Here is an 18,552-nt window from a genome sequence, read left to right as displayed (position 1 = left end):
CCCAACCAGACCTGTGCTGTACCACGGAGGATGATCTCTGAGAGCCTCACACTCCTCAGGGGAATGATCAGCTGGGTGCAAGTCAGGAGCTGAATACCTGCCTCATCAGCCTCGACCAGGGGAACCCCTTTGCCAGGATATCACGCACGGAGTCGTGGGACGTGCTCTCCCAAATGGACTTTGCTGGGAAGTCACAGCTGGATCCGACAGCTCTAGACCAGCAGTGTTAGTGCAGTCTCAATCTCAGAGTGGGAATCAGAAAGTTTCCCGATCAGTTCCGGAGGCTGATCCCATAAATTCATTACCCTCACCTAGTTTGAAAGTTGTCGTTGCTCTCCAATTCCGAGGTTTTGACCTTCTACTCCTGGACTCTTCTGCAAGGGGAAACAATCTCTTTCCTTTCACCTGCTCAAATACGCTAAGGATCTTGAATGTTTTACCGAGGTTGCTTCTCATTCATCTAAACCGGGTGCTCCGGTTTCCCCCCACAGTCCAAAGATGTGCGGGTCAGGTGAATTGGCCATGCTAAATTGCCCGTAGTGTTAGGTAAGGGGTAAATATAGGGGTATGGGTGGGTTGCGCTTCGGCGGGTCGGTGTGGACTTGTTGGGCCGAAGGGCCTGTTTCCACACTGTAAGTAATCTAATGTAAATTACAATGAGTACAAAATCAAACTAGTCCACGTCTGCACGTAAGGCAGTCCTTTCAAACAGGCTATCAACCTCGTGTGCCTTCTGTTGGCTACTTCACGTGTCAATATCCTTAAATCAGTGTCCCAAATGTGTTCACAGTATTCCAGCTGAGGTCCAACAAGTGCATTGTATAGTTTTAGCAAAACTTCCCTACTTTTATACTTGACGTCCTTTGAAATAAGAGTAAATATTCAATTTGCCTTCCCGATTACTTGCTGAAATTGAATACCTGTACTAGATTTTTGGAATTCTTGCGAGAGGGTTCTCAATTCCCACTATATTGTCGATTTCCACAGTCTTTCTCCTTTGAAATAGTATTCAGCTCCTCTATTCTACCTCCTAAATGCTCAAGCCAGGTCTGGGCTGCCCCAGGAATAGGCCATGCAGTCGGTACAGCCTGTTTCAACACCGAGCACCTGAAAAGCCTGTCTGTCTCACATGACTCAAGTTGTGTGAATGGGCTTGGTGGGCAGTTCCCTCACACTTGGAATGTTTTGTAGTTAAATGCTACCTTTGATTTCATCTGAACGGTTTTTGGTGTGGGCTAATTCAAAACTCGGAATCTGAAAATTTTAAAAGCATGGAATTCCTGAGGGGCATCAGCACCCCCGGCCGCTTTAAATTTCGTTCGGCCTCCCAACTTTAAAAAAAACTTGAGGAGGACAAAGAGTGAGAGAGGCGGTGCTCGTCTCGCCATCCAAAGCATAAACAGCACAGGGCCGACAACCAGCAATATGATTTCCAGCGGGGCGAGAGGGAGGCCCCGCCCCTTCATCTACATACCTGGAACATAACGGTGCGACAGGAAATAGTTACCCCTCTTCCTGTGAGATATTAACGATTTTTCCCTATTGAACCTATTATGAATGAAGTTCTTTGTACTCTGGTATTGATGATACGTGTCAGTGTGGTCAGTCAGCATGATGCTACAGAGCTACAAGCGTAGTGGGTTGAGGGTAAGGTTAGCGAGTTGTTTAGTATACTCTGGTTTCTCTTCAGATCGTATAAATCTTTCGCCTTTTACTAAAGATTTCCGTGGAGAGGAACACTCAGAGTTTGAATCAATTTTTTGTGGCCCTGCTTTTGTAGGGCTGTTCAGTAGTTGCAAAGAAAGATATGAAGTGTTTGTTTTGTGCTTTTTGTCTTTTGCGTTGTGTGGTTTTCTATATTTCGCTATGATTAGTGGGTAGTCTTGAGAATGGTTCCTACGGTTTGGGAGCTTCCTTCTCTTACCTCTTAAAACGGTGTCCTCGTGCTATTGGCCATACTTTGAGCTTTTTTTTTGGATTTTGTTTTATCAGCAATGAGGACTTTGTTGCTTTTGCCTAGCTCTTAATTTTATGGGTGTCTTCATTGCTACCTGTTTTGGCAAGGCTGCTTTTGTTGGCTGCAAACAGATCTGATAGAGTATTTCCATTCATTGTTATATAAATCCTGTGTATAAATCTCATTGTTGATCGGGAATGGTTCTTGCAATCTACTCCTCAGTGCTGGTCTATTAGGTCTCAGAAAAGATGAGTGACAGAAGGAATATTGATGTGGATGTACCCGATGAAGAAGCAGCGCTCCGAAAGCTGGTACTTCCAAATAAACCCGTTGGACTATAACCCGGTGTCGTGTGAGTTTTAACCTAGAAAGAGGATTGTCTTCGGAATAGTGAATGTGGGAGGTCGAACAGTGTGATGCTGGAAAAGCACAGTCGGTCAGGCATCGTCCGAGGAGCAGGAGAGTCGACGGTTTGAGCCGAGGGGGTGGCCCGAGGGGGCTAGGAGATGAATGGCAGTTGGGGGGAGGGAAGGTAGCTGGGAAGGCGAGCTGGTAGTTGAAGTTGGGAGTGAAGTGATAGGTCAGAGAGCAGGGTGGAAGGGATAGGTGGGAAGGAAGATGGACAGGTAAGACAGCTCAAGAGGGCGGTGCTGGATTGGAAGGTTGGATCTGGGATAAGGTGGGAGGAGACGAAATGGGGAAACTGATGATATTCTGTGTGGTTAGACCGTCCCAAGGTGGAACATGAGACGTTCTTCCTCCAGACATCGGGTGACTGGAGTTTGGCGGTGGAGGAGGCCCAGGACTTGCATGTCCTTGGCGGAGTGCCAGGGCCATTTAAAATGTTCAGGCTTAGGAGACGACCTGGGAGTGCAGTCTTGAACTGTCCTATCTGTCCACCTTCCTTCCCACCTATCCGCTCCACTCTCCTCTCCGACCTATCACCTTCAACCCCACTTTCATCTACTTATCACATTCCCAAATACTTCCCGGCCCCACCCCTCCACCTTTTATTTCTCAGCTGCCTTGGAACACCCCGTCATTCCTGATGAAGAGCTTATGCTCGAAGCCTCGACTCTCCTGCTCCTCAGTTTCTGCATGACCGGCTGCGCTTGTCCGTCACCACACCCTTCGACTTCGATCTCCAGCAGCTGCAGTCCTTGCTCTCTCCTGACTGAGGAATGTGCTTGGTGTTGTTGATCCTCAATTTCGAGGCTCACTCTGGGAAACTGCTGGCAAATGCAAACTTGTGCACCGCGGTGATTGAAAGCGAATTGTATTCGGCTCTGTGAGGCTTGATTGGCCAGGATCTGCTGGAGGTGTACCACAGTATGCGGAAAGCTATCCCCAAACTCAACTATGAGCGGAAGTGGTTGGGTGAGGAAATTAGACATTGGCAATCACTTTCACTGCTGAATGCGGATGACAAGGTCAAAGGTCTTCGCCAACCGGGTCAGGTCTGATCTGGGATTGGTGAATCGCCCCAACCAGACCTGTGCTGTACCACGGAGGATGATCTCTGAGAGCCTCACACTCCTCAGGGGAATGATCAGCTGGGTGCAAGTCAGGAGCTGAATACCTGCCTCATCAGCCTCGACCAGGGGAACCCCTTTGCCAGGATATCACGCACGGAGTCGTGGGACGTGCTCTCCCAAATGGACTTTGCTGGGAAGTCACAGCTGGATCCGACAGCTCTAGACCAGCAGTGTTAGTGCAGTCTCAATCTCAGAGTGGGAATCAGAAAGTTTCCCGATCAGTTCCGGAGGCTGATCCCATAAATTCATTACCCTCACCTAGTTTGAAAGTTGTCGTTGCTCTCCAATTCCGAGGTTTTGACCTTCTACTCCTGGACTCTTCTGCAAGGGGAAACAATCTCTTTCCTTTCACCTGCTCAAATACGCTAAGGATCTTGAATGTTTTACCGAGGTTGCTTCTCATTCATCTAAACCGGGTGCTCCGGTTTCCCCCCACAGTCCAAAGATGTGCGGGTCAGGTGAATTGGCCATGCTAAATTGCCCGTAGTGTTAGGTAAGGGGTAAATATAGGGGTATGGGTGGGTTGCGCTTCGGCGGGTCGGTGTGGACTTGTTGGGCCGAAGGGCCTGTTTCCACACTGTAAGTAATCTAATGTAAATTACAATGAGTACAAAATCAAACTAGTCCACGTCTGCACGTAAGGCAGTCCTTTCAAACAGGCTATCAACCTCGTGTGCCTTCTGTTGGCTACTTCACGTGTCAATATCCTTAAATCAGTGTCCCAAATGTGTTCACAGTATTCCAGCTGAGGTCCAACAAGTGCATTGTATAGTTTTAGCAAAACTTCCCTACTTTTATACTTGACGTCCTTTGAAATAAGAGTAAATATTCAATTTGCCTTCCCGATTACTTGCTGAAATTGAATACCTGTACTAGATTTTTGGAATTCTTGCGAGAGGGTTCTCAATTCCCACTATATTGTCGATTTCCACAGTCTTTCTCCTTTGAAATAGTATTCAGCTCCTCTATTCTACCTCCTAAATGCTCAAGCCAGGTCTGGGCTGCCCCAGGAATAGGCCATGCAGTCGGTACAGCCTGTTTCAACACCGAGCACCTGAAAAGCCTGTCTGTCTCACATGACTCAAGTTGTGTGAATGGGCTTGGTGGGCAGTTCCCTCACACTTGGAATGTTTTGTAGTTAAATGCTACCTTTGATTTCATCTGAACGGTTTTTGGTGTGGGCTAATTCAAAACTCGGAATCTGAAAATTTTAAAAGCATGGAATTCCTGAGGGGCATCAGCACCCCCGGCCGCTTTAAATTTCGTTCGGCCTCCCAACTTTAAAAAAAACTTGAGGAGGACAAAGAGTGAGAGAGGCGGTGCTCGTCTCGCCATCCAAAGCATAAACAGCACAGGGCCGACAACCAGCAATATGATTTCCAGCGGGGCGAGAGGGAGGCCCCGCCCCTTCATCTACATACCTGGAACATAACGGTGCGACAGGAAATAGTTACCCCTCTTCCTGTGAGATATTAACGATTTTTCCCTATTGAACCTATTATGAATGAAGTTCTTTGTACTCTGGTATTGATGATACGTGTCAGTGTGGTCAGTCAGCATGATGCTACAGAGCTACAAGCGTAGTGGGTTGAGGGTAAGGTTAGCGAGTTGTTTAGTATACTCTGGTTTCTCTTCAGATCGTATAAATCTTTCGCCTTTTACTAAAGATTTCCGTGGAGAGGCACACTCAGAGTTTGAATCAATTTTTTGTGGCCCTGCTTTTGTAGGGCTGTTCAGTAGTTGCAAAGAAAGATATGAAGTGTTTGTTTTGTGCTTTTTGTCTTTTGCGTTGTGTGGTTTTCTATATTTCGCTATGATTAGTGGGTAGTCTTGAGAATGGTTCCTACGGTTTGGGAGCTTCCTTCTCTTACCTCTTAAAACGGTGTCCTCGTGCTATTGGCCATACTTTGAGCTTTTTTTTTGGATTTTGTTTTATCAGCAATGAGGACTTTGTTGCTTTTGCCTAGCTCTTAATTTTATGGGTGTCTTCATTGCTACCTGTTTTGGCAAGGCTGCTTTTGTTGGCTGCAAACAGATCTGATAGAGTATTTCCATTCATTGTTATATAAATCCTGTGTATAAATCTCATTGTTGATCGGGAATGGTTCTTGCAATCTACTCCTCAGTGCTGGTCTATTAGGTCTCAGAAAAGATGAGTGACAGAAGGAATATTGATGTGGATGTACCCGATGAAGAAGCAGCGCTCCGAAAGCTGGTACTTCCAAATAAACCCGTTGGACTATAACCCGGTGTCGTGTGAGTTTTAACCTAGAAAGAGGATTGTCTTCGGAATAGTGAATGTGGGAGGTCGAACAGTGTGATGCTGGAAAAGCACAGTCGGTCAGGCATCGTCCGAGGAGCAGGAGAGTCGACGGTTTGAGCCGAGGGGGTGGCCCGAGGGGGCTAGGAGATGAATGGCAGTTGGGGGGAGGGAAGGTAGCTGGGAAGGCGAGCTGGTAGTTGAAGTTGGGAGTGAAGTGATAGGTCAGAGAGCAGGGTGGAAGGGATAGGTGGGAAGGAAGATGGACAGGTAAGACAGCTCAAGAGGGCGGTGCTGGATTGGAAGGTTGGATCTGGGATAAGGTGGGAGGAGACGAAATGGGGAAACTGATGATATTCTGTGTGGTTAGACCGTCCCAGGGTGGAACATGAGACGTTCTTCCTCCAGACATCGGGTGACTGGAGTTTGGCGGTGGAGGAGGCCCAGGACTTGCATGTCCTTGGCGGAGTGCCAGGGCCATTTAAAATGTTCAGGCTTAGGAGACGACCTGGGAGTGCAGTCTTGAACTGTCCTATCTGTCCACCTTCCTTCCCACCTATCCGCTCCACTCTCCTCTCCGACCTATCACCTTCAACCCCACTTTCATCTACTTATCACATTCCCAAATACTTCCCGGCCCCACCCCTCTACTTTTTATTTCTCAGCTGCCTTGGAACACCCCGTCATTCCTGATGAAGAGCTTATGCTCGAAACCTCGACTCTCCTGCTCCTCAGTTGCTGCATGACCGGCTGCGCTTATCCATCACCACACCCTTCAACTCCGATCTCCAGCAGCTGCAGTCCTTGCTCTCTCCTGACTGAGGAAAGTGCTTGGTGTTGTTGCTCCCCAATTTCGAGGCTCACTCTGGGAAACTGCTGGCAAATGCAAACTTGTGCACTGCGGTGATTGAAAGCGAATTTTATTCGGCTCTGTGAGGCTTGATTGGCCAGGACCTGCCGGAGGGACGTCACATTAACCGACTCAACCTGTCCACCCCTCTCACCCACTCCAACCTCTCACCCTCAGAACGTGCAGCCCTCCACTCCCTCCGCTCCAATCCCAACCTCACCATCAAACCCGCAGACAAGGCAGGCACGGTGGTAGTTTGGCGCACCGACCTTTATACCGCTGAGGGCAAACGCCAGCTCGCGGACGCCTCCTCTTATCGCCCCCTTGACCACGACCCCACCTCCCACCACCAAACCACCATCTCCCAGACCATCCATGACCTCATCACCTCAGGGGATCTCCCATCCACCGCCTCCAACCTCCTAGTCCCACAACCCCGCACCGCCCGTTTCTACCTCCTGCCCAAAATCCACAAACCTGCCTGCCCCAGCCGACCCATTGTCTCAGCCTGCTCCTGCCCCACCGAACTCATCTCCCAATACCTCGACACGGTCCTGTCCCCTTTAGTCCAAGAACTCCCCACCTACGTTCGGGACACCACCCACGCCCTCCACCTCCTCCAGGATTTTCGCTTCCCCGGTCCCCAACGCCTTATTTTCACTATGGACATCCAGTCCCTGTACACCTCCATCCCCCATCACGAAGGACTCAAAGCCCTCCGCTTCTTCCTTTCCCGCCGCACCAACCAGTACCCTTCCACTGACACCCTCCTTCGACTGACTGAACTGGTCCTCACTCTGAATAACTTCTCTTTTCAATCCTCCCACTTCCTCCAAACTAAAGGAATTGCCATGGGCACCCGCATGGGCCCCAGCTATGCCTGCCTCTTCGTAGGATATGTGGAACAGTCCATCTTCTGCAACTACACTGGCACCACCCCCCACCTTTTCCTCCGCTACATCGATGACTGTATCGGCGCTGCCTCGTGCTCCCACGAGGAGGTTGAACAGTTCATCAACTTTACTAACACCTTCCATCCTGACCTGAAATTCACCTGGACTGTCTCAGACTCCTCCCTCCCCTTCCTAGACCTTTCCATCTCTATCTCGGGCGACCGACTCAACACAGACATCTATTATAAACCGACTGACTCCCACAGCTACCTGGACTACACCTCCTCCCACCCTGCCCCCTGCAAAAACTCCATCCCATATTCCCAATTCCTTCGTCTCCGCCGCATCTGCTCCCAGGAGGACCAGTTCCAACACCGCACAGCCCAGATGGCCTCCTTCTTCAAGGACCGCAGATTCCCCCCAGACGTGATCGACGATGCCCTCCACCGCATCTCCTCCACTTCCCGCTCCTCCGCCCTTGAGCCCCGCTCCTCCAACCGCCACCAAGACAGAACCCCACTGGTTCTCACCTACCACCCCACCAACCTCCGCATACAACGTATCATCCGCCGTCATTTCCGCCACCTCCAAACGGACCCCACCACCAAGGATATATTTCCCTCCCCTCCCCTATCAGCGTTCCGCAAGGACCACTCCCTTCGTGACTCCCTCGTCAGATCCACACCCCCCACCAACCCAACCTCCACCCCCGGCACCTTCCCCTGCAACCGCAGGAAATGTAAAACTTGCGCCCACACCTCCACACTCACTTCACTCCAAGGCCCCAAGGGATCCTTCCATATCCGCCACAAGTTCACCTGTACCTCCACACACATCATCTATTGCATCCGCTGCACCCGATGTGGCCTCCTCTATATTGGGGAGACAGGCCGCTTACTTGCGGAACGCTTCAGAGAACACCTCTGGGCCGCCCGGACCAACCAACCCAACCACCCCGTGGCTCAACACTTTAACTCTCCCTCCCACTCCACCGAGGACATGCAGGTCCTTGGACTCCTCCACCGGCAGAACATAACAACACGACGGCTGGAAGAGGAGCGCCTCATCTTCCACCTGGGAACCCTCCAACCACAAGGTATGAATTCAGATTTCTCCAGTTTCCTCATTTCCCCTCCCCCCACCTTGTCTCATTCGGTTCCCTCAATTCAGCACCGCCCTGCTAACCTGCAATCTCCTTACTGACCTCTCCGCCCCCACCCCACTCCGGCCTATCACCCTCACCTTGACCTCCTTCCACCTATCCCACCTCCATCGCCCCTCCCCCAAGTCCCTCCTCCCTACCTTTTATCTTAGCCTGCTTGACACACTCTCTCATTCCTGATGAAGAGCTTATGCTCGAAACGTCGAATTCCCTATTCCTGAGATGCTGCCTAACCTGCTGTGCTTTAACCAGCAACACATTTTCAGCTGCGGAAAGCTATCCCCAAACTCAACTATGAGCGGAATGGTTGGGTGAGGAAATTGGACATTGGCAATCACTTTCACTGCTGAATGCGGATGACAAGGTCAAAGGTCTTCGCCAACCGGGTCAGATCTGATCTGGGATTGGTGAATCGCCCCAACCAGACCTGTGCTGTACCACGGAGGATGATCTCTGAGAGCCTCACACTCCTCAGGGGAATGATCAGCTGGGTGCAAGTCAGGAGCTGAATACCTGCCTCATCAGCCTCGACCAGGGGAACCCCTTTGCCAGGATATCACGCACGTAGTCGTGGGACGTGCTCTCCCAAATGGACTTTGCTGGGAAGTCACAGCTGGATCCGACAGCTCTAGACCAGCAGTGTTAGTGCAGTCTCAATCTCAGAGTGGGAATCAGAAAGTTTCCCGATCAGTTCCGGAGGCTGATCCCATAAATTCATTACCCTCACCTAGTTTGAAAGTTGTCGTTGCTCTCCAATTCCGAGGTTTTGACCTTCTACTCCTGGACTCTTCCGCAAGGGGAAACAATCTCTTTCCTTTCACCTGCTCAAATACGCTAAGGATCTTGAATGTTTTACCGAGGTTGCTTCTCATTCATCTAAACCGGGTGCTCCGGTTTCCTCCCACAGTCCAAAGATGTGCGGGTCAGGTGAATTGGCCATGCTAAATTGCCCGTAGTGTTAGGTAAGGGGTAAATATAGGGGTATGGGTGGGTTGCGCTTCGGCGGGTCGATGTGGACTTGTTGGGCTGAAGGGCCTGTTTCCACACTGTAAGTAATCTAATGTAAATTACAATGAGTACAAAATCAAACTAGTCCACGTCTGCACGTAAGGCAGTCCTTTCAAACGGGCTATCAACCTCGTGTGCCTTCTGTTGGCTACTTCACGTGTCAATATCCTTAAATCAGTGTCCCAAATGTGTTCACAGTATTCCAGCTGAGGTCCAACAAGTGCATTGTATAGTTTTAGCAAAACTTCCCTACTTTTATACTTGACGTCCTTTGAAATAAGAGTAAATATTCAATTTTCCCTATCGATTACTTGCTGAAATTAAATACCTGTTCTAGGTTTTTGGAATTCTTGCCAGAGGGTTCTCAATTCCCACTATATTGTCGATTTCCACAGTCTTTCTCCTTTGAAATAGTATTCAGCTCCTCTATTCTACCTCCTAAATGCTCAAGCCAGGTCTGGGCTGCCCCAGGACTAGGCCATGCAGTCGGTACAGCCTGTTTCAACACCGAGCACCTGAAAAGCCTGTCTGTCTCACATGACTCAAGTTGTGTGAATGGGCTTGGTGGGCAGTTCCCTCACACTTGGGATGTTTTGTAGTTAAATGCTACCTTTGATTTCATCTGAATGGTTTTTGGTGTGGGCTAATTCAAAACTCGGAATCTGAAAATTTTAAAAGCATGGAATTCCTGAGGGGCATCAGCACCCCCGGCCGCTTTAAATTTCGTTCGGCCTCCCACCTTTAAAAAAAACTTGGGTTGATCCAAGATGGCGGCGACTCAGCAAGTCTGAGTTTACAGTGCTCTTCCCAAAACCTGGGTAAAGTGAGTTACTCACCCCCACCACACTTACCAAACCACCCAAAAACATTTTCTAACCTTAATTAGCTGTTTACTATTATATTTAAGCAGTTTAATATTAAGTGGATAATGAGTAAACCAAAGGGATCCCGCAGCTCTCAGAAAACAAAGACCCCTCCCCCACCCTCCTCTCCTCCTGCTGCAGCTGATTTAAAAACAGGCCTTGAAGAGATGATTGCCAGGCTGGAAACGACACTCGTCAATTTCATCGCAGAATCCAGACAGAGATGGAATGCATTCGAAGAAAAGTTACAAAAGTACAGCCAGGCTCTCGAGGAATTACAGGGCCGAGTGAAGGGGGCGGAGCTAAAGGCCATGACCTCCGAGGCTGCAGCACAAACAGCTGCAGAACAGGTGCGAGCTCTGGAGCAGAGAGTCCGGGCCTTTGAAATCTACATGGATGACCTGGATAATAGAAATCGGAGAAAGAATATCCGTCTTCTGGGCCTCCCTGAACAAGAAGAGAAGGGACAGTTAGTAGTATTTCTGGAGCGATGGTTGCCCCAGCTTTTAAACCTGGGGGCTGAAACTGACCGGGTAAGGGTGGAGTGGGCCTACCAGGTCGCAGCATGCGGATCTGGCCCAAACCAGCGCCCACGCCCGGTCCTGTTCCGGCTGCAGAGTTATAGGGAGAGGCAGATACTCCTGGATGCCTCCAGAAAGCTTGGAAAGGATCCTAAAGCTATGATTCATGAAGGATCCAAGATTATGTTATTTCAGGACTTCTCCCCGGCTTTGGCCCGAAGGAGGAAGGCGTTTGATGAGGTGAAGAAATGTCTAAGGAACTTAAATATTCAATACACCTTGCGCTACCCAGCGACGTTATGCTTTACCCACGAAGGATCCGAGTATAATTTTAGATCACCAGAAGAGGCTAAGGAACTTTTAGACTCGTTTAAATAAATCGTAAGAGACAATTTATGTTGGCTTGCCTCTTCCACACTCCGTGGGGAGAAGTGGATACTTTACTCTACTTTACTTTTGCTTCTGGGAGCAGGGTTGTCTTCTCTTGCTATTTTATGTTATTATACTTAATTGTAATTTGTTGGAGTTGTAATTTTATAGTTATGTGTGTTTGTACGTGGCATTGATGTATCAGATATACTCAGGTATGGGTGGGGAGGGGTGGGGGTGGGGCGCTCACTGTCAACTCTAGCTCGGTATTATATCTAAATCCTATTAAGGAGCGCCCGGGTCAAGGGTGGGACACTGTTTGGGAGAGGATATGGTGGACCTTTAGAAAGGAAGTAAGGCCCCCTGAGAACAGGGGGGAGGATCTCCATTCAAACATGTTTTTTTTTGCTCTTATTGTTTGGAAATAGTTTCCTTTTTATTATACTGTTATGAGTGTATTAGAGAACATTTTCTCTTGTTTGAAGGATGTAAGTGACTCAACTATACACTCTGGATAATTGTGGATTAGATTAGTAGTTAACTGAGTTTCATTGTTTTTCTTTCTTCTTTAGTATCATTCCTTTGAATTTTGATGATTATATATTTAAGATCTATTTTTATATTAATGTTTGTGCTTGAAAGTTCTGTTTATTTTTGTAAATCTGTCAAAATATTAAATTTCTAATAAAAATATCTTTAAAAAAAAAACTTGAGGAGGACAAAGACTGAGAGAGGCGGTGCTCGTCTCGCCATCCAAAGCATAAACAGCACAGGACCGACAACCAGCAATATGATTCCCAGCGGGGTGAGAGGGAGGCCCCGCCCCTTCATCTACATACCTGGAACATAACGGTGCGACAGGAAATAGTTACCCCTCTTCCTGTGAGATATTAACGATTTTTCCCTATTGAACCTATTGTGAATGAAGTTCTTTGTACTCTGGTATTGATGATACATGTCAGTGTGGTCAGTCAGCATGATGCTACAGAGCTACAAGCGTAGTGGGTTGAGGGTAAGGTTAGCAAGTTGTTTAGTATACTCTGGTTTCTCTTCAGATCGTATAAATCTTTCGCCTTTTACTAAAGATTTCCGTGGAGAGGAACACTCAGAGTTTGAATCAATTTTTTGTGGCCCTGCTTTTGTAGGGCTGTTCAATAGTTGCAAAGAAAGATATGAAGTTTTTGTTTTGTGCTTTCTGTCTTTTATGTTGTGTGGTTTTCTATATTTTGCCATGTTTAGTGGGTAGTCTTGAGACTGGTTCCTACGGTTTGGGAGCTTCCTTCTCTTACCTCTTAAAACGGTGTCCTCGTGCCATTGGCCATACTTTGAGCTTTTTTTTTGGATTTTGTTTTATCAGCAATGAGGACTTTGTTGCTTTTTGCCTAGGTCTTAATTTTATGGGTGTCTTCATTGCTACCTGTTTTGGCAAGGCTGCTTTTGTTGGCTGCAAACTGATCTGATAGAGTATTTCCATTCATTAGAACATAGAAGGATACAGCGCAGTACAGGCCCTTCGGCCCTCGATGTTGCGCCGACCGAATCCTACCTAACCTATACTAGCCCAATAACTTCCAAATGCCTATCCAATGCCCGCTTAAATGACCATAAAGAAAGAGAGTTCACCACTGATACGGGCAGGGCATTCCATGAACTGACAACCCGCTGTGTGAAGAATCTACCCCTAACATCTGTCCTATACCTACCACCCCTTAATTTAAAGCTATGTCCCCTAGTAACACCTGACTCCATTAGCAGTAAAAGGTTCTTAGTATCTACCCTATCTAAACCCCTAATCATCTTATACACTTCTATCAGATCTCCCCTAAACCTTCTCTTCTCCAATGAGAACAGCCCCAAGTGCCTCAGCCTTTCCTCATAAGATTTTCCTACCATTCCAGGCAACATCCTGGTAAACCTCTTCTGCACTCGTTCTAAAGCTTCCACATCCTTCCTATAGTATGGCGACCAAAACTGCACACAATACTCCAGATGAGGCCTCACCAGAGTCTTCTACAACTGCAACATGACCTCAGGACTCCGGAACTCAATTCTTCTGCCAATAAAGCCCAGTACACCATATGCCTTCCTCACAGCACTATTTACCTGGGTGGCAACTTTCAGAGATCTGTGTACATGGACACCAAGATCCCTCTGCTCATCCACACTACCAAGTAGCCTACCATTAGCCCAGTAATCCATCATCTTGTTATTCCTACCAAAGTGAACGACTTCGCACTTAGCTACATTGAATTCCATTTGCCACATTTCCGCCCAGCTCTGCAACTTATCTATATCCCGCTGTAACCTACCACTTCCTTCCTCACTATCCACAACTCCACCGACTTTTGTGTCATCCGCAAACTTGCTTACCCAGCTTTCAAGTCCTTCCTCTAGATCATTTATAAAGATAACAAAAAGCAATGGTCCCAAAACAGATCCTTGTGGTACACCGCTAGTAACTGCGCTCCAAGATGAACATAATCCATCAACTACTACCCTCTGTCTCCTTCCAGCCAGCCAATTCCTAATCCAAACCTCTAATGTATCCTCAATGCCATACCTCCGTAGTTTTAGCATTAGCCTACCATGGGGAACCTTATCGAACGCCTTACTAAAATCCATATACACAACATCTACTGCTTTACCCTCGTCCACTTCCTTAGTCACCTTCTCAAAGAACTCAATAAGGTTTGTGAGGCACGACCTGCCCTTCACAAAACCATGCTGGCTATCCCTGATCACGTTATTCCTACCCAGATGTTCATAAATCTTATCCCTTACCATTCTCTCTAAGACTTTGCCCACCACTGAAGTCAGACTCACTGGCCTATAGTTACTAGGGCTATCCCTACTCCCTTTCTTGAACAATGGGACCACATTCGCTATCCTCCAGTCCTCTGGTACTATTCCCGTTGACAATGACGACATAAAAATCCAGGCCAATGGCTCTGCTATCTCCTCCCTAGCTTCCCATAGGATCCTGGGGTAAATGCCATCAGGCCCAGGAGACTTATCTATATTCATCCTTTCCAATATTCCCAAAACCTCTTCCCTGCATATTTCCAGGGCATCCATTCTAATTATTTGTGATTCCATATTCACATCAGCAACAGTGTCCTGTTCCTGAGTGAATACTGATGAAAAGTACTGATTTAATGTCTCTCCAATCTCCTCCGCCTCCACACACAACTTCCCACTACTATCCTTGACTGGACCGATACCTACCCTAGTCATCCTTTTATTCTTGACATACCTATAGAAAGCCTTTGGGTTTTCCCTAATCCTACCAGCTAAAGACTTTTCATGTCCCCTTCTCGCTGCTCTTAGCTCCCTCTTTAGCTCATTGTTATATAAATCCTGTGTATAAATCTCATTGTTGATCGGGAATGGTTCTCGCCATCTAGTCCTCAGTGCTGGTCTATTAGGTCTCAGAAAAGATGAGTGACAGAAGGAATATTGATGTGGATGTACCCGATGAAGAAGCAGCGCTCCGAAAGCTGGTATTTCCAAATAAACCCGTTGGACTATAACCCGGTGTCGTGTGAGTTTTAACCTAGAAAGAGGATTGTCTTCGGAATAGTGAACGTGGGAGGTCGAACAGTGTGGTGCTGGAAAAGCACAGTCGGTCAGGCATCGTCCGAGGAGCAGGAGAGTCGACGGTTTGAGCCGAGGGGGTGGCCCGAGGGGGCTAGGAGATGAATGGCAGTTGGGGGGAGGGAAGGTAGCTGGGAAGGCGAGCTGGTAGTTGAAGTTGGGAGTGAAGTGATAGGTCAGAGAGCAGGGTGGAAGAGATAGGTGGGAAGGAAGATGGACAGGTAGGACAGCTCAAGAGGGCAGTGCTGGATTGGAAGGTTGGATCTGGGATAAGGTGGGAGGAGACGAAATGGGGAAACTGATGATATTCTGTGTGGTTAGACCGTCCCAGGGTGGAACATGAGACGTTCTTCCTCCAGACATCGGGTGACTGGAGTTTGGCGGTGGAGGAGGCCCAGGACTTGCATGTCCTTGGCGGAGTGCCAGGGCCATTTAAAATGTTCAGGCTTAGGAGACGACCTGGGAGTGCAGTCTTGAACTGTCCTATCTGTCCACCTTCCTTCCCACCTATCCGCTCGACTCTCCTCTCCGACCTATCACCTTCAACCCCACTTTCATCTACTTATCACATTCCCAAATACTTCCCGGCCCCACCCCTCCACCTTTTATTTCTCAGCTGCCTTGGAACACCCCGTCATTCCTGATGAAGAGCTTATGCTCGAAGCCTCGACTCTCCTGCTCCTCAGTTGCTGCATGACCGGCTGCGCTTATCCGTCACCACACCCTTCGACTTCGATCTCCAGCAGCTGCAGTCCTTGCTCTCTCCTGACTGAGGAATGTGCTTGGTGTTGTTGATCCTCAATTTCGAGGCTCACTCTGGGAAACTGCTGGCAAATGCAAACTTGTGCACCGCGGTGATTGAAAGCGAATTGTATTCGGCTCTGTGAGGCTTGATTGGCCAGGATCTGCTGGAGGTGTACCACAGTATGCGGAAAGCTATCCCCAAACTCAACTATGAGCGGAAGTGGTTGGGTGAGGAAATTAGACATTGGCAATCACTTTCACTGCTGAATGCGGATGACAAGGTCAAAGGTCTTCGCCAACCGGGTCAGGTCTGATCTGGGATTGGTGAATCGCCCCAACCAGACCTGTGCTGTACCACGGAGAATGATCTCTGAGAGCCTCACACTCCTCAGGGGAATGATCAGCTGGGTGCAAGTCAGGAGCTGAATACCTGCCTCATCAGCCTCGACCAGGGGAACCCCTTTGCCAGGATATCACGCACGGAGTCGTGGGACGTGCTCTCCCAAATGGACTTTGCTGGGAAGTCACAGCTGGATCCGACAGCTCTAGACCAGCAGTGTTAGTGCAGTCTCAATCTCAGAGTGGGAATCAGAAAGTTTCCCGATCAGTTCCGGATGCTGATCCCATAAATTCATTACCCTCACCTAGTTTGAAAGTTGTCGTTGCTCTCCAATTCCGAGGTTTTGACCTTCTACTCCTGGACTCTTCCGCAAGGGGAAACAATCTCTTTCCTTTCACCTGCTCAAATACGCTAAGGATCTTGAATGTTTTACCGAGGTTGCTTCTCATTCATCTAAACCGGGTGCTCCGGTTTCCCCCCACAGTCCAAAGATGTGCGGGTCAGGTGAATTGGCCATGCTAAATTGCCCGTAGTGTTAGGTAAGGGGTAAATATAGGGGTATGGGTGGGTTGCGCTTCGGCGGGTCGGTGTGGACTTGTTGGGCCGAAGGGCCTGTTTCCACACTCTAAGTAATCTAATGTAAATTACAATGAGTACAAAATCAAACTAGTCCACGTCTGCACGTAAGGCAGTCCTTTCAAACAGGCTATCAACCTCGTGTGCCTTCTGTTGGCTACTTCACGTGTCAATATCCTTAAATCAGTGTCCCAAATGTGTTCACAGTATTCCAGCTGAGGTCCAACAAGTGCATTGTATAGTTTTAGCAAAACTTCCCTACTTTTATACTTGACGTCCTTTGAAATAAGAGTAAATATTCAATTTGCCTTCCCGATTACTTGCTGAAATTGAATACCTGTACTAGATTTTTGGAATTCTTGCGAGAGGGTTCTCAATTCCCACTATATTGTCGATTTCCACAGTCTTTCTCCTTTGAAATAGTATTCAGCTCCTCTATTCTACCTCCTAAATGCTCAAGCCAGGTCTGGGCTGCCCCAGGACTAGGCCATGCAGTCGGTACAGCCTGTTTCAACACCGAGCACCTGAAAAGCCTGTCTGTCTCACATGACTCAAGTTGTGTGAATGGGCTTGGTGGGCAGTTCCCTCACACTTTGAATGTTTTGTAGTTAAATGCTACCTTTGATTTCATCTGAACGGTTTTTGGTGTGGGCTAATTCAAAACTCGGAATCTGAAAATTTTAAAAGCATGGAATTCCTGAGGGGCATCAGCACCCCCGGCCGCTTTAAATTTCGTTCGGCCTCCCAACTTTAAAAAAAACTTGAGGAGGACAAAGAGTGAGAGAGGCGGTGCTCGTCTCGCCATCCAAAGCATAAACAGCACAGGACCGACAACCAGCAATATGATTTCCAGCGGGGCGAGAGGGAGGCCCCGCCCCTTCATCTACATACCTGGAACATAACGGTGCGACAGGAAATAGTTACCCCTCTTCCTGTGAGATATTAACGATTTTTCCCTATTGAACCTATTATGAATGAAGTTCTTTGTACTCTGGTATTGATGATACGTGTCGGTGTGGTCAGTCAGCATGATGCTACAGAGCTACAAGCGTAGTGGGTTGAGGGTAAGGTTAGCGAGTTGTTTAGTATATTCTGGTTTCTCTTCAGATCGTTTAAATCTTTCGCCTTTGGCTGGAAATGATCTGTTCCTGGTCATTATCTGAAGACTTCGCTTCTCGGCCTTTTGGCTTGGAATATGTGTAGTTCCTGAGGTCCAGAGGAAGAGATTCTGCTCGAGACCTGCAGGTTCGACGCTGCAGAAGTGCGCTGGCGGGAGAAAAACCAAGGGGTTCGTGTTGCGAGTCGTTGGAGCTGCTGGAGACCATCGCTGGATCGTGATTGGCCGCTGGAGGGTCGTTTGGTTGTGCTGACCTGCTCTTGGTGGATCTTTATGCTGGCTTCGGCCTAACGCCAATTCAGGTATCAGCCAACCTCAGAGCTATGGCCTCAGCAGGCGCTCGCAGCCCTGGCCAGGGCATTCGCAGCACAGTCAGGGTGACTGTGAAGAAGGTGGAGGAGCACACACCGGTCGATCGGATGGTGTTTGTGAAGAAGGTTTTGCTGGAGTGCTGTGGGTTTGCAGCAGCGGATGTGTACTGCCTGCAGGATTTCCCTGGGGCAGGCTACTTCGACGTGACCTTCAGGAGCGTGAAGCATTGTGAGCAGCTCCTGAAGGTCTTCAAGGAGAAGGAAGGGGAACCTCTGTTCTCCATCTTGTCGGCGGTCCCGTTGTGTGTGCTTCCTGCGCAGAGGAGTTGGGTTGTGACAATCCAAATGTACAACCCTTACGTCCCAGCGGCAGATGTTCTCACCTTCTTGAAGAGGTATGTCCAGGTTGAAAGCGAAAGCACCGATGTGGTCGATCCTTTCGGGATCTGGAC

General features: G+C 48.4%; 3 non-coding genes across 3 annotated transcripts; all 3 read left to right on the top strand.

Annotated features, from left to right (window-relative positions):
• The first annotated feature begins 1,670 nt into the window (after positions 1–1,670).
• On the top strand, positions 1,671–1,783 carry LOC132819930 (U5 spliceosomal RNA). Its single transcript, XR_009645145.1, has one exon. It is a non-coding gene; the product is annotated as a U5 spliceosomal RNA (small nuclear RNA).
• A 3,326-nt stretch (positions 1,784–5,109) lies between these two features.
• LOC132819940 (U5 spliceosomal RNA) lies at positions 5,110–5,222 on the top strand. The gene has a single exon (XR_009645154.1). It is a non-coding gene; the product is annotated as a U5 spliceosomal RNA (small nuclear RNA).
• A 7,231-nt stretch (positions 5,223–12,453) lies between these two features.
• LOC132819929 (U5 spliceosomal RNA) lies at positions 12,454–12,566 on the top strand. Its single transcript, XR_009645144.1, has one exon. It is a non-coding gene; the product is annotated as a U5 spliceosomal RNA (small nuclear RNA).
• Positions 12,567–18,552: the final 5,986 nt, after the last annotated feature.

Source organism: Hemiscyllium ocellatum, chromosome 10 (assembly GCF_020745735.1).
Source record: "Hemiscyllium ocellatum isolate sHemOce1 chromosome 10, sHemOce1.pat.X.cur, whole genome shotgun sequence".
NCBI lineage: Eukaryota > Metazoa > Chordata > Chondrichthyes > Orectolobiformes > Hemiscylliidae > Hemiscyllium > Hemiscyllium ocellatum.
Note: the sequence above shows the minus strand (reverse complement) of the source record. Positions and strands in the feature narration are given on the sequence as shown.